General features: G+C 41.8%; 1 protein-coding gene across 1 annotated transcript in view; it reads left to right on the top strand.

Annotated features, from left to right (window-relative positions):
• The window catches only part of LOC145341448 (zinc finger SWIM domain-containing protein 6), a 177163-nt gene that overhangs the window by 70041 nt on the left and 90090 nt on the right, over nt 1-17032 (top strand). The window lies entirely within an intron of this gene.

Here is a 17032-nt window from a genome sequence, read left to right on the forward strand (position 1 = left end):
ATGAGATTTCAGTGAGGAAAATAGGCACACTGCACTTTGAGAGAGGTGGACAAGAAGAGTATGGTATGGGTGCTTGTACAGCCTAGCCTATGCAGTGGATCCCGGACTCTCTTGTCACTGGACCAAGGCCCTGTTCCATCAAGCCCATGTGATAACTGGTGTGTTGTCACTAAGTTTTAACATCCCCTGGCATTGAAGCATTGACCATGCTCTTGCTCAGTCAGCTCCGCTGGGCAGGCTGCATTGTCCACATTCCTGACACAAGGCTACCTGTAAACCGGATGCTCCGGTTTCCTCCCACAGTCTGAAAGACATGCTGATGAGTTGCATTGACCTGAACAAGAACCAGAGTATGGCAACTAGGGGAATTTCACGGCAACTTCATTGCAGTGTTAATGTAAACCTTACTTATGACTAATTACTTTTTAATGCTCTAATTGGAGCTTTGGCAGGACGAGCGAGCCTTAGGAGGGCAGAGAAGTGCTTCATGGACACCCTCTTGATTCCAGAGATGAGGGGTTTATCATATGAAGAGAGGTTGAACAGTTTAGGTTGATACTCTTTGGAATTTCGTAGAATGAGGAGGAAATCAAAATTGAGGAATGCAAGATGATTAAAGGTATGGATAAAGTAGATGTGGAGCAGATGCATCCTCTGGTGGGGCATTCTAGGATGAGAGGTCATAGCCTTTGGATAAGGGGTAGCAAATTTAAAAGAGTTGAGAAGAAACTACTATCAAAGGGTTGTGAATCGTGGAATTTGCTATCCCAAAGTGCAATGGATGCTGGGACAGTGAGTAACTTTAAAGAGGAGTTGGACAGATTTTTAATTGGTAAATTAAAGTAAAATAATTGGAGATTTTAATTTTCCCAACATTGATTGGAGGGTTATGGGGAGAAAGCAGGAAAATGGGGATGAGGAGCATATCAGCCATGACTCAATGGGCCGAATGGCCTAATTTTGCTTCTAAATCTATGAACCCTCAAACTCCTTGAAAATGTGTAACTCAAATTTAAGAATTCCTGGCCCAAGACCATCCAAAATGGAGGTAAAGCATCCGGAAAGGTGGTGAACACCTATAGTTTCACCTCTGGAAGCAAACTAAACTCGAGCATCAACAACAAAAGTAGCACATGGCAACCCAGGCACCCCACCCACCCACGCCTGCAACCACTGTCTGCCCCACCTGTGACACAGACTATAGATCAGCCATTGGACTCCTCAGTCACCTAAGAACTGATTTTTACTGTGAAAGCACATCCTTCTCCACTCTGAGGGGCTGCCTGAGAAGCAGAGGTGCTTAGTGATGTACAAAATATTATTTGGTTCGTTGAGATGATCAGGTTGGGATTCTTGCTTATGATCTTATTCAGTATGCAGGTTGGTAAAGCCAGTTATCTGCATACAGTTTAATTTTGTCAACGTACATTTAATGCAGCTGTAAAGCGAAAGTGTTTTGGGTCACTTTAGTGTTCTCCATTTTATTTTAACTCTCTATCCATCTGAGGCAGGTAGTGCAGGAGTCTTCTGTGTCTATTCCCCTTTCAAACAGGTATACCATTTTGGATACTGTTGAGGGGGATAGCTTGTCTGGGGAGATACCAGCAGTAGCCAGGCTTGTGACACCACCGCTGGTTCAGCTTTGGGTCAGGGTCGGGCAAAGAGCAAGCGAGCAGTATTTATAGGGGACTCACTCGATAGAGGCACAGACAGGAGTTTCTGTGGCTGCGATCAAGACTTCAGGATGGTGTGTTGTCTCCCTGGTGCCAGGGTCAAGGACATCTGAGCGATTTGCAAGACATTCTTAAGGGGGAGGGTGAGCAGCCAGAGGTCGTTGTACATATTGATACCAACGATATGGGTAGGAAAAGGGATGAGGTCCTGAAATGTGAACATGGAGAGTTAGGCAAAAGGTAATGTGCAGGACCGCGAAGGTAGTAATTTCAGGACTACTACCAGTTTTCACGTGCTAGTGAGAGTTGGAATAGGAGAATAAGGCAGATGAATGCCTGGCTTGAGAGCTGGTGCAGGGGGCAGGGATTTAGATTTTTGGATCATTGGGACCTTTCTGGGGAAGGGCTGATCTGTTCAAGAGGGATGGGTTACATTTGAACTGGAGGGGGAACCAACATCCTGGTGGGGAGATTTGCTAGAGCCACTCGGGAGGGTTTAAGCTAGTTTGGCGGGAGGGGGGATAGGATCCAGAGTAGTAGGGAGACAGAAGAGAAGTTTAAGGACAGCACAGAAGTTAGAGAGCGCATAAATTAGTAAAGGCAGTGCCAGTAATCCTAGTACCAGACAGATCAGGCAAAAGCAAGGAAAGTCCAGATTGCACTGCATTTATTTCACTGCAAGAAGCCTGATGGGCAAGGCAGATGAACTCAGGTCATTGGTACATGGGACTGGGATATTATAGCAATTACTGGCTAGGGGAGGACAGGACTGGCAGCTTAATGTTCCAGGGTACAGACTGTATAGGAAAGAAAAAACAGGAGGTAAGAGAGGAGGGGGAGTTGCACTTTTGATTAGGGAAAGCATTTTGGCCATACTGAGGGGATCTATCTGAGTGTTTGACCACTGAGTCTACATAGGTAGAACTGAGAAATAAAAAGGAAATCACTTTGATAGGGTTGGACTATAGGCTCCCAAATAGTCAGTGGGAAATTGAGGACCAAATATGGAAGGAGATTACAGATAGCTCCAAGAAAAATAGGGTGGTAATAATTGGAGATTTTAATTTTCCCAACATTGATTGGGACAGCCATAGTATTAAATGGTTGGAGGGAGAGAAATTTGTTCAGTGTATTCAGGAGGAATTTCACATTCAGTACGTGGATGGTGCAACTAGAGAAGGGGCAAACTTTGACCATCTCTTGGGAAATACGGAAGGGCAGGTGACAGAAGTGTTAGTGAGGGATCACTTTGGGACCAGTAACCATAATTCTATTAGCTTTAAGATCGCTAAGGAGAATGACAGGTCTGTCCCAAAAGTTAAAATTCTAAATTGGGGCAAGGCCAATTTTGATATCAGGCAGGAACTTTCAAAAGTTAATCGGGGAGTCTGTGGGAAGGCATAGGGACATCTAGTAAGTGGCACGCTTTCAAAAGTGTTAACCAGGGTTCAGGGTAAACACATTCCTCTTAAACTGAACGCCTAGGCTGACGGAAGTCGGGAACCATGGATGACTCGGGATATTGAGGCCCTGGTGAAGAAGAAGAAAGAGGCACATAATGTTCATAGACAACTGGGATGAAGTGAATCTCTTGAAGAGTATGGGGGTGTAGAGTAGAGTTGAGAAATCAGGAAGGCAAAAAGGGGACATGAAATTGTTTTGGCAGATAAGGCAAAGGAGAATCCAAAGAGCTTCTACAAATACATAAAGGGAAAGAAGTAGGGCCTCTTGAGGATCAACAAGGTCATCTATGTACGGATCCACAAGAGGTAGGTGAGATCCTAAATCATCATTATTTCTCATCAGTATTTACTATTGAGAAAAGCATGGATGTTAGGGAATTGAGGAAATGCAGTGATGTTTTGAGGCGTGTACTAACTTCAGAAGAGGAGGTGCTGGAAGTCTTAAAGCATATCAAGCTAGATAAATCCCTGGGACCTGATGAGGTATGTCCCAGGATTTTGTGGAAGGCTAGGGAGGAAATTGCGGGTCCCCTAGCCGAGATACTTGAATTAGCAATAATCACAGGTGAGGTGTCAGAAGATTGGAGAGTGACAAATGTTGTGCCTTTGTTTAAAAAGGACTGCAGGGAAAAGCCTGGGAATTACAGGCCGTTGAGCCTCATGTCTGTGGTGGGTAAGCTGTTGGAAGGTATTTTGAGGGGTCGGATTACAGGCAAGGACGGATTAGGGACAGTCAAAAATGGCTTTGAATGGAAAATCATATCTCTCAAATTTTGATTGAATTTTTTGAAGGAGTAACCAAGAAAGTAGATGAGGGCAGTGCAGTTGATGTTGTCCACATGGACTTTAGCAAGGCCTTTGACAAGGTACCGCATGGTAGATTGCTGCATAAAGCTAAAGCTCACAGGATCCAGGGTGAGTTATCTAAATGGATAGAAAATTGGCTTCTTGACAGAAGCCTGACAACACCAGGTTTTAGTCCAACCGATTTATTTGATAATAGACTTACAAGCTTTCGGGGTTAGCCCCTTCATCGGTCCATTCATCTGACAAAGGGGCTAACCCCGAAAGCTTGAGTCTATTATCAAATAAATCGGTTGGACTAAAACCTGGTGTTGTCAGACTTTTTACTGTGTTTACGCCAGTCCAACGCCAGCATACCCACTTCTTGACAGAAGCCAGAGGGTGGTTGCAGAGGGTTGTTTTTCAAGCTGGAGGCCTGTGACCAGTGGTGTGCCTCAGGGATCAGTGCTAGGCCCACTATTATTTGTCATTTTATATTAATGATTTGGATGAGAATATAGGGGGCATGGTTAGTAAGTTTGCAGACGATACCAAGATTGGTGACACAATGGACAGTGAAGAAAGCTACCTCCGATTGCAACAGGATCTCGATAATTGGGCCAGTGTTCAGCTGAATGGCAAATGGAGTTTAATTTAGACAAATGTGGGGTGATGCATTTTGGTAGATTGAACCAGGGCAGGATTTGCACAGTTAATGGAGGGCACTGGGGAGAGTTACAGAACAAAGGTCTAGGTGTACATGTTCATAGCTCCTTGAAAATGGAGTCACAGGTGGACACAATGGTGAAGAAGGCATTTAGCATGTTTGGTTTAAGTCAGAACATTGAATACAGGAATTGGGATGTCTTGTTAAAGTTGTACAAGACATTGGTAAGGCCACACTTGAAATACTGTGTGCAATTCTGGTCACCCTATCATAGGATATTATTAAACTAGAAAGAGTGCAAAAAAAACCTGCTAGGATGCTACCGAGACTTGATGGATTGAGTTACAAGGAGATGCTGGATAGACTGGAACTTTTTTCTCAAGCATAGGCTGAGGGGTGACCTTTATAAAATATGAGGGACATAGACAACGTAGATAGTCAATATCTTTTCCCAAAACTAGAGGGCATAGGTTTAAGGTAAGAGGGGAGAGATACAAAAGTGTCTACAGGGGCAATTTTTTCAGAGGATGGTGAGTGTCTGGAATGAGCTGCCAAATCTAGTAGTAGAGGTGGGTACAATTGGGTCAGATGGGTATAGAGGAATATGGGCCAAATGCAGGCAATTGGGATTAGCTTAAGGGCTTTTCTAAAAAAAAGACAGCATGGACAAGTTGGGCCAAAGGGCTAGTTTCCATGCTGTAAACCTCTATGACTCTGACTTGCTGTTATTGCAATTGCTGAGACGTTAAAGCGGATGGTCAATTGAATTATTTCTTAAGCTCGGATCCATATTGCTGATAATTTGGTTGGAAAAGTAAAGTGGCTACAGATGGAATTGTTTTTAGTTTGCTCAGATTAGTGGTAAATATAAAAGCATGATGCAGTAATGTTTTCTACTACCAGTTATTATTACTTGTTTGAAAAATGGTAAATATTGATTAACATGAAGATACAATTGAAATGATGTAGGGCAGACTCATCAGTTTCCATGCAAACCACAGTGGTTAACTGGTCAAATGAGATATTTGTACTGTAAAACACAACATCCATCATGTGAATAGGCAATCTATTACAGTTTGCTCAATGGAACAGGTGTGTGGCTGTCCAGGTACAACCTGAATAATGGTACAACAGTTGACGACAAACAAGTAATAGAGATGAACAAAGCTTGCCAACTGGTCTTGCTAGTCTATCCTGCTTTATTAATGAACGGTTTTATTATAGCGACCTGGAGAAAGTCAGTTGATTAGATGTTCTAATGGGTAGCTGCAATTGTTTTGACAATTGTTTGTATCTTGAGTTCTACTTCAAGCATAATTGAGGGGGTGGGTGAGGAGTGCTTTCCTTGGAGAATGCGCTCATTTCCGTAATTCGATATAGCTACAATTCAAGTCTATTCTCCAAAACTGCAATATTTTTCAACCTTTCTAGTTTCTTGAAAATTGAAACTAACACTGCTGTGTTGTGAGGAAGATGTTTTTAAATTTAGCGATGTTTGTGAAAATTCAGGTGAAGTGTAAATGTTTTACATTTACGAAGAATGAATTAGCTTGGGCAATAATTCTATTCGCTACTTGAATGGACATCTATTCTCATGTACCAGATTTTTCAACCACTGACTAATCATCTCTCTCTGACTTTGTTTTTCATCACTTGTGTGTGTTTTAACTTGGTCACATGAGTCTTAAGGCATTTGGTACGTCCTGTACAGCATATAACCCCTGAGAATACTGACTGATGCATTTGGAAAAGGAAACACACTGTATTTCTCAATTCTGGCAATGTTGTGTAAGCATGTGTCAGATTCTGATGCTGTGGAAATGAAACTAGTTATTTTTCCCCTATCCAGATTCTGGGAAGGCAAATTAATTTTTCAGCATGTGATCCTTTGGTTCCATTTGAAATTGTATATGTTCAAAAAAGTTAATTTATAGAAAGGATGAAGTGATTGCATTTATGTCCAGTCTTTCACACCCTCCAGACATCCCAAAGTGCTTTACAGCCAATTAAGTGCTTTTGAAATGTTAGCACGACTGTATCGTAGGGAATTGTGGCAGCTAATAGCAAGCTATCTCAATCAGCAATGAGTTACTGACCAGGTAATTGGTCTTAATATCAGTTGAAGGATAAATATTAACAAAGACACTGAAGAGAACTTACTAGATCTTCACCATTGGATCCTATACTTAGATTTTGAAGGGCAGATGTGGCCTTGATTAAATGTAGATTCCCTATAATGCAGGAGGAGGCCATTTGGCCCATCAAACCTGCATCAACAGCAATCCCACCCAGGCTCTATCTCCATTACCCCACATATATTTTACTTGCTAATCTCCCTGATGCTAAGGAGCAATTTGTCATGGCCAGTCCACCTAACCTGCACATCTTTGGAGCATGGGAAGCAACCGGAGGAAACCCATGCATCCACTGGGAGGATGTGAAAACTCCACACACAGTGACCCAAGGCTGGAATTGAACCTGGATTCCTGGCACTCAGAGGCAACAGTGCTAACCATATCTCAGCTAAAACATGGCAGTTCTGACTTTACAGTAGCAAAGAAACTGTGCACTGGAAGTGTCAGCTCTGATTTGGTACTTCAGTCTATGGACTGAGACTTGAACCCACTCTTCTGATTTGGAGGCAAGAGCGCTGTCACTAATCTGAGTCTGACATTAAAATGCTAGAACAGCAGCAATCCTAATGTTAGCAATATCATTGCATCTGTCTGGTGCCTGCCAGCTGGTCATGTCTCAATTACTCATAAATATTGGTTGAGTTTTTGGGAAGTGCCTGACTACAGTTGACTCTGCAAGCCAGAAGAGATCAAGTACCTGTTAACTGAAGCACTGATGTCACTGGTCGCTTATCCCTCAATCTTCATCTTTCTAGTCTATTGCAATCTGTAATAACTAGCCAGGAATTGACAAAGAACTTCTCCTTGGTTCAGTTTTGATTTGTGAGCTGAGGGTTAACTGGCTTTGCTATCTGCTCCTTTGCCAATTTGTATCAATGCACCAAGAGCTCAACACTTCTGTATTCTCTCTTTACCCCATCCTTTTATCTGAGTGCACCATTTGTACTAGCCTGACACAGTCACCTGTATCTGAATAGCTGCAACCGACAAAGAAATGGCATGTCGTCAGTTCAGGATTATGGAGTGTGACTGAGTGGATTACTCACTGAGCTCGGCCTACACCCTTCTAGACATGGCCTACACATGCGCATAGCGGATGTCAGAGCAATTCAATCTAACAACTGCTTACTTAAGATCTTTAAGTGTCACCATCGGGGATTGCTGTTCAGAGATTTTTAAGTCAGAATAACACTTTTTTATGGAAGTATTTTACTTTCCTTGCTCTTTTTAAAAATTGCCCTGGCCAATGAACGTGGGAAACAAAATTGATTCCACATTGACTAAGTACTTGGTCTGGTGTGTTCTTGCATGTGGTCACTTTGTATTAGGCACTTCTGTGAATTTAAATGGGGAGCTATGTGAGCTATGATTGTGTCACTTGAGCAGAAATTCACTATGTCGAATGTTCACTGTAGTCAGATTAATGTTTCAGCATCTTCATTCTGCAGTCCAGATTGGTCATTGTCCAGACCAAATATGTAATTGTTGAAAAAATCTCACATTTGAAAGTAATATGAAGAAAAGTGATGGAGTATACTGGTGTTCTGGCACTTTTTTGTACAGAGGCCAGCAAACCCAGAGGAAAGAATTGAGGTTGATGGGTGACTACGACCATTTCATTTTGCATTGCAAGGGAGTTTCTGGAACTATCTCCACCCCCCCCCCCCCCCCCCCCCCCTCCCCAAACACCCCGCACGCATGCGCACACACCCACACATTATATATTGTGAGTGTGTGTGTGCACAGTGAAGTTGCAGGTGATTGGATGTGCAAGACCATGCTTCTAAAAGGGCTTATAAATATTATTCTTCATGAAATACTACCGTTCCTGCAACAGTGGAGGACATTTACCACAAGTCACAAGAGAAAGGCCTCTGGTTGTTTGAGTTGAGGTTATTGAATCTTTTAATTCTGTCATCTTGGCTTGCCTATGCTTAGTTTTTTTGGTATCCAGATTTACAAACCTAGATTTTATAACGTTATTGCCATATTCCAATTGGTGGGCTTTGTGTGACAGAATGACTGACTGTGTGAATGGGTCTGAAGAGCAGATAAAAAATCTGTATAGTTAAATTTAAAGTGATGGAGATAATTAAAGACCTGTCACCGTAAGTTGACAAAAGCTTTTGAGTGTTGTATGGCATCTGAGCACATGACTGCCTTTCCAGTGCAGAATGGGCCAGAGGCTGGGAAAGGTGCAGACACGTTTGTAGATAAGTGACAGAGCAGCCCATCCCTCAACCTTGTCTGGCTGCCAGTGAAAATTGTACAGTTGGGATCAGTGGTGACTGCTGTCTGTACGTTCCCTTGAGCTGGTGTAGGGTTAAGGTTGTAGTTAACCAATACAGTTGGTGCATCAGCAACATTGTACTTTCAGATAGCTTGTGGTATCCTTGCAATACCAATATTCCGTCTGCCCCTCTGCTGACGAGACGTAGAAAAGAGATCAGTGGTTGGCACAGCAGGGCCTATGGAAATGGTTAGTGATATTTTTGACCTGTGATTGGATGGTGCTGAAGAAGCAGTGAAACAAGAATTAACACTGACAGCATCAGGGAAAGGTGTATACAAATGATGGTTCATCTATCTTCCCCTCTGAGTCAGTTTTGTACATGAAATGAAAAGGTACTTAAATATTTTTTAACCCAAGATTACAAATGCATTCATATTTCAATATTGCAGTTCATCTTTAAGGAGTTAATTTTTCAAATGTGAAATGTACACTTATTAAAATTTTTAGTTCTGAAAATGAGAAGTACTAAATTTCTATCAGCTGTCACTGAAGTCTGTATTTGCATTGCCACTCACGAGGGGGAATGTGAGCTTCTGGGTGTTGTTATGCAAGCATACCCACAATGTGGTGTCTATTGGCAGCTTGGGTCATATTTTGTGACCTCAAGGGCATTTAAGAAACAGGTGTCTGCATGCAGAATTATAGGAAGCCTCTTTTGCAATAAGCACTGTAATGGTATCTCTGTCTGACTTTAACCTCTGGTAGACTTATTTCTAAGCCAGGTGCCTTGTGGAACTGCAGGGATCTGAATTGGAGCTGTACAACCATGAATTGGGTACAGCTGTGCTTTACAACCATGTGCTCGGATATAACAGACCAAATGCCATAATACTCCCAGGTTTCAAGGGCAGCTTGGAGGAGACCACACACAAGCAATATTGTATATAATGTTCATTTTTATGGAAAAGGGAGCGAGAGAATGGGAGGGCTCTGTTTCTTCAGCTTAAAAAAAAATCCACCCAGGGAAAAACTGGATTTGTAGCAAGATTGGCCATTTTTAAAAATGCCTCTGAGTCAATTCTGATTAATTAAATACTTCAGCCTCAAACATTTCAGCTTCAGTTTTTTTTGTGCTAATGATTTTTAGGTTGGTGCATTGTGAAATGTTGCAAAGCACATCTTATTTGTGCGGAAATAGTTTGTGATGATGCGGTGATGCATCTGTTAAACATGTTAATTTCAAAGAGTACAATAACTTTTTAAACCTATATGTGTGACCTTCCATTAACAGCAGTTTGGTTTTGGCAAAAACATGTCAGCAGCCATTCACATGTTGGAACAGTTTTACCACTTTCCTTTCGTGGTTACCTATGTGAAGAAGGAAACTCATTTTGTGTTTCTCCTCTTTGAATTGAGAAAACTAAATGAAAGATGTAGAGGTTGGGGGTGGGGGGGATGTGGTTGTCCCATTCTGCTGAGAGATTTCTGGCCAGTGATTTTGTGTGTGTGTGTGTTGTGGAGCTGGCCAGCTTGTGCTGGGCGGCCAGTAGACAAGGCTCACTGTGCATGTACCAATGTAAGAAGTGTCACAACACCAGGTTAAAGTCCAACAGGTTTATTTGATAGTAAACGCTACATCATACCGATGGCCCGCTCAGTGCTACGCTGTTGGCCACCTTAACTAGTGCACAAAGGATTAATTTTGAAACTCCCGCTACGTAAAGCAGTGTGATTTACTCCAGTTTTCACATGAATTCAGCACTTAGAGTTTTTTGGAGAATCGCCCCCAGGGTCTTTATGGTGCAGGATAATATTGATGGATGGGAAGACGAGATAAGCAACCTCGTTTTTTTTGTTTGGTTTTAGGCTTGAACTATTTGGACTTGATTATACAACTGCAGACATAAGCACTTTTAAACATTTCTAACGACACCATATTTCACTTGAGAAATATTTTAATTACATTTATTACAGCTTCTGGTGCGACTTATTTCCATCATTTAAAAAGAAAGTTATTTGTTTGTCACTGTGCACTGTGGTTGGTGCAAAATGATGGACCAGTTTTGTTTGTGTTCTTCTGACTAAGCAGATAACAGATTAAACAGATAAAGACAGTCTAGTTTGTAATTTGGGGTTATGACTGATCGTCGAAATGATAAAATTTAAGAATGTGGTAGCATATATGTATGTTGTGTAGTGAATAAAATAGTGTACATTAGGTACAATTACAGCTTTTATTGGATCCATTCTAATCAAGACACTATCAGAAATTGTCATGTTCCATAGATTTCTGCAACATTACTGAGCAATGTCCCCACTCATCATTTAACCCTATGCTTCACTACAGAACTCTTTCTATTTAACTGTTACTTGTACAAGATGCATATACCGTTGTCTGCCATGAGGTGTAGACGACAATTGAAAATATAGAAAATTGATGATGCAGTTGTGAATTGAATTGAATCCAAATGGTTTAAGCCTCCTGTTCCAAATGTATACACAGACTGAAAACTTCACTTTGAGTTTAAAAATAAAATTGTTGAACTGCGATTAAACCAATTTCCACTAATTAGCAAGAACAGCATTTTTAATTGCAGTATAATTGTATGATGAATGCTGTATCCAGCATAACATTAAGACACTTAGAAGCTCTGTGCAAAATGAATTCAGTGAGCAGTTAGTAATTAGAATCTCCAAATGCAGGTGCAGCTGCTGATGGCCCAGTGTAACCTTTTTTTGCAAGCTCTTGTGTGTCAGTATGTTTCAAATCAGCTGAAAGCAAATAGAACAAAACATTGTGAAGCAGAACAGGAATGTGTTTGCTGGTGAGCCTGAATCAAAAATGTTGGGTCAGAATTTATTGTAACAGGCGCAAGGATGGCAGCTTTCTCCTGGTCCATCTAATTTCCATGAACTTTTGACACTTATGTTGGTATAAACGGAAGGTCAACATTGTACCTGCATCCCCTCACAGGGCAACTGAGACTAATGTGAACAGGGTGAGCAACTGTGTCTCTCCCTAACCAACCAGATTGAAAGATTGCGAAATAAGCAGTGCAAGGACTAAAAGAAGTGTAAATGTGAATTTAATGTGAAAATCTTAGATGAAAAGCAAAGAAAGATTGAATTGTGAAAGCTAATTGAATGGAGTTGGATTATTATTATTGTCATGTGTATTACGATACAGTGTAAAGTATTGTTGTGAGTTATACAGACAAAACACCTTTTTATTAGAGTACATGGGGGGAAGAAAATGAGAGTGTCTACATAGATGTAGAGAAAGATCAGCTTAATATAAGATAGGTCCATTCAAAAGTCTGGCAGCGGGGAAGAATCTCGAGTCAGTTGGTACGTGATCTCACGCTTTTTTGTATCTTTTCCCCAATGGAAGGTGGAAGAGAGCATGTCCGGATACTTGGAGTCCTTGATTATGTTGGTTGCTTTTCCGAGGCAATTAGAAGTGTAGACAGAATTAATGGATGGGAGGGTGGTTTGCGTGATGGGACTGGACAGCGTAGTTTGTAGTTTCTTGTGATCTTATTTGTAGTTTCTTGTTGATCCACCAACAACGTTTTTAGAAAAAAGAAGCATCTTGCTGGCTGATTCATCTTTTAAACGCATTGCACGGATAGAAACTAAACTAAAATTGCCACAGACAGCCATACCAAACTGTGATACTGGAAAGGATGCTTTCTATCTGTAAAAGTTGGTGAGAGCCATAGTGGCATACCAAATTTCCTTAACCTGCTGAGAAAGTAGAGACTTTGGGCTTTCTTAACTATAACACTGGTGTGGAGGGAACAGAACAGGCTGTTGGTGATCACCTAGAAACCTGAAGCGCTCAAGTCCAAAGATGTGCGGTTCTGGTTGATTGGCCATCTTAAATTGCCCTTTAGTGTCCTGGGATGCGCAAGTTGGAAGTATTAGCGGGTAAATATGTAGGGATAGGGTCTGGTGGGATTATTGTCAGTACAGACTTGATGGGCTGAATCGCCTCTTTCTGCACTGTAGGATTTCTATGATTCTGTGATCTCCATTTGATCATCTTTGTAGGCAGGGCCATCAAGAAAAAGTTTTTTTCAAAGTTCCAGGATTCCAACCATTAAAAGCTGATGGATTGAAACTCCACGTTTGTAAAAGCATTTGCAGTGTCAGGTTATTTAGCTATAATTGAGATGGATCATTCTGATAAAAAGGGTACTTAGACTGGAGTAGATGGGTACTTCCTCTTTGTGGCAATTTTAGTTTCATAAGAACATAAGAAATAGGAGCAGGAGTAGGCCATCCAGCCCTTCGAGCCTGCCCCGCCATTCAATAAGATCATGGCTGATCTGTCGTGGCTCAGTTCCACTTTCCTGCCTTCTCCCCATAACCCTTAATCCCCTTGCCTATCAAAAACCTATCTACCCGCGTCTTAAATATATTTAGTGAGGCAGCCTCCACCACTTCAACGGGCAGAGGATTCCAAAGATTCACCACCCTTTGAGTGAAGAAGTTCCTCCTCAACTCTGTTTTAAACTGCCCCCCCTTATCATGAGGCTGTGCCCTCTAGTCCTACTGTCCTTCTTGAGTGGGAAGAGCCTCTCCACCTCTATCCTATCCATCCCATTCATCATCTTATATGTCTCAATGAGATCTCCCCTCATTCTTCTAAACTCTAACGAGTATAAGCCTAGTTTATTCAGCCTCTCATAGTTCAACCCCCTCAACTCCGGTATCAGCCTAGTAAACCTCCTCTGCACTCCCTCCAAGGCTAAAATATCCTTGCGTAAGTGCGGCGACCAAAACTGCACACAGAACTCCAGCTGCGGCCTCACCAGTGCCCTGTACAGTTGCAGCAAGGCCTCCCTACTTTTATATTCAATCCCCTTCACTATGAAGGCCAGCATCCCATTCGCCTTCCTGACCACCTGCTGCACCTGCAGGCTGGGTTTTTGCGACTCATGCACAAGGACCCCGAGGTCCCTCTGCACCGTTGCATGCTGCAGTTTTTTGCCCTGTAAGTAATAGTCCTTCCTACCATTATTCCTACCAAAGTGGACAACTTCACACTTGCCAACATTAAATTCCATGTGCCAGTTACTGGCCCATTCGCCCAGCCTATCTAGATCCTCCTTTCGTTAGTATCAATCACTTAAGGACCAGAACTTCATTCTGTGCGAAGCATTTAAAAGATGAATCAACCAGCAAGACACTTTTTTTTAAAAGGTTGTTGGATCAAGCAGCAAATAGTAGACAAGTTTCATATTTTCATGTTGAACCTCACATTTGCCTTCACCTGAAATTACTGTGTGATTTAGCATAAATAACGGTGCGTTTCATTAATCTAATTTTATTTTGAAAGTAAATTCAGTCCCAACATGAGTAGAATTTCCATCTCTTCAAAAAGGAAAGATTGTAAAGGATTTGCTGTTTAATTAGTTAACTGTTTGAAGTTTTTTTGACCACAGCTGCTACAGATGTGTGTGTGTGTGTGTGTGTGTGTGTGTGTGTGTGTGTATATATATATATATATATATATAGCTACTGTTTATCAAAACACAATCCAGTAACCATCTGGAATTGGTTGTAATACTTAAAGTCTCACAGGAGTTGGATTGGAATAATGGCCCAGAGCTCCCAATCTCTGGATGGTAGTATCCTGGAGGTAACCCTCCCAAGATTTGCTGGGAGACCCTCCAGAGGTTCTGATGCACTGACACTGGGAATTTCCTGGGAAGTTCAAACTTCCCTTCTATCCAGAACCCTTCAGAGTTAAAGTCAGAGACTCCAGATGGGTTTAACTTAGTAGCAAAGTAGTTAACCAGAAAAGGTGGTAAGGAGTAAAACCAATTCTAACTCCTGAGTAAGTATACTACTAATTTTCTCCAGTGGGCCCAACTACCCCTTTGACCTCCAACTCACCTGACCATCGTTTCTTTCTGTGCACATGCGCACACAATTACACACATACACACGTATATATGCACTCTGTTTCTGGGGATGTTCAGGCCATTGAAATGTGGAACTCCATTTTCGGGTAAAAACCAGGAGCCTGAGTACTAATCCAGTGGTGATTGCTATTCTTCGGAAGATTTGGTCCAATGACTTTGGAATACCGTGTGTGCTACAGTACTGAGATACTTTTCCATTCAGCACACCCTGAACATAAGGTTATTAGTGTGCAGTTAATTCTAGGTCGGTTTTGTGCAGTGGATAGAGTCATTGCCTCGGAGCCAGAAACTCTGGGTTCAAATCCCACTCCTCTGGATTTTGTAAGATTGCCTCAAATATGCAGAAATCAGAAGCGCTCTGGAATAATTTCGAATGACTTAACCCTGTTTGATGACAATCAGAAAATCCTTGTAACATACATTGATCAGAGGCAGTAAGAGAGATTGATTCCTGGTCAGTCATGGAAAGAAAATTGGAACCTCTGTCAAGAGGGCATAGAGTCTACAAAAGGATTTGGATAGGTGGGTAAAAATTTGGCAGATGGAGTTTTAATGTGGGGGAAAATGTGAACTTTTCCAGTTTGGCAGGAGGAGTAGAAAAAACAGTAAGTTGGTTGAGTAGAGCGAGACTGTAGAAGTCTGGTACAGCAGGATCTAGATGTCAGCGAATAGGAAAGCAAATAGAATATTGGCACCTATTGCAACTGTAGGGAAGTGTAGCTGAAGCTGCATGGGGCCTTATTTAGACTATATTCTTGTGCTGTTGGGTCTCCTCATTTAAGAACTGATATAATTGCATTGGAAACAATTTGGAAAATTCACTCAACATTCCTCAGGTTAAGAGACTATCATTAGCAAAGGTTGGGCCTGTATCCTTTGGAGTTTAAAGGAATGAGATGATCTTCTTGAAACGTAAAGATTCTCTGTTCACCATGACGTTTCTGCAACTAATGACCTGCTTAACACACCCTTGCCTTCACCTGACTGCAATTCAAACCATTACTTTCTCTCACCCTGGCCATTTCTGCTGCTACAACCCCCATCCCCACTCTGTTAATTTCAAAGAATGAATTTTGGATGTGGGGCAACTGGTTTAACCATTCAATACCACATCTGGCATGTAAGACACTACCTTTATACTGTACTCATCTGCACAATCTACTCAATTCTAGGATCATCCATAAATGCAAAGGTTCTCCTGGTGCTATTTTCTACTGCAAACTATTCCCTTTAAAGCCACCTCCCCTGTCTCCTCCACCTTCATCTCCAGCAATAAGTGTGAGGAACTCATTGATTTCTTTGAGAACAGCTGCCACTACCACTTCCCTTCTATTCGCTCACGCACTAGGCTAAACTTCCTCTAAGGCTCCTTCTGTCCTAGTCCCGAACTTGTATCCTTCTCTAGTTTCTTTCCTATTTTACTCCCCACCTAAAACATTCAGAGCTCATCGTTTCCATAAAACTTGCCTCCTGCTCTCTGACCATATTTCTAAGATCGCCCAACCACCTTTTCCTGGCTCCCATGTTGGCTGACATTGTTAACCCTTTTAAGTCGTGGGGTCCAGTGTTGTCGTCTTTCAAAGCTGCTGTCATTGCCCTTCTAAAAAAGACAACCCTTGACCCTTCTGCTTGGCAAACTACCATAAATGCAAATCTCCCTTTCCTTTTCGGAGACTTCAAATATGTTGTCACTTCCCAAATCCTTGCCTACCTTTCATGGGCATCCAAGTTTGAATCATTTCAATCATCTGTCTATCACTGCTATAGTACTGAAATGCCTCTTGTCAAAGTTGCACACGATATCCTATATGGCTGTGACAAAGGCATAATCTCTGTCCTTTCCTTGCTGATCTGTCTGCAATGTTTGATACAGTTGATCACACTGTCCTCCTCCAATGCCTCTCAACAATTTTCCAGCAAGGTGTGACTTAAGGTTCTTATCTAATAATAACCAGTGAATCATCATTAGTTGCTTCTCTTCCCCCTCCCACGCAATGGGAGTTGGTATCCTCCAAATGTCTATCCTTCGCCCCCCCCCTTCTCTTTCTCACCTACTCCTTGGTGATATCATCTGAAAGCATAGCACTGACAACACCCAGCTCTGTCTTACCACCTTTTTCAACATTTCCATTGTGTTTTAAATTA

This window comes from Carcharhinus amblyrhynchos, chromosome 1 (genome assembly GCF_965287045.1).
Source record: "Carcharhinus amblyrhynchos chromosome 1, sCarAmb.v2.hapA, whole genome shotgun sequence".
NCBI lineage: Eukaryota > Metazoa > Chordata > Chondrichthyes > Carcharhiniformes > Carcharhinidae > Carcharhinus > Carcharhinus amblyrhynchos.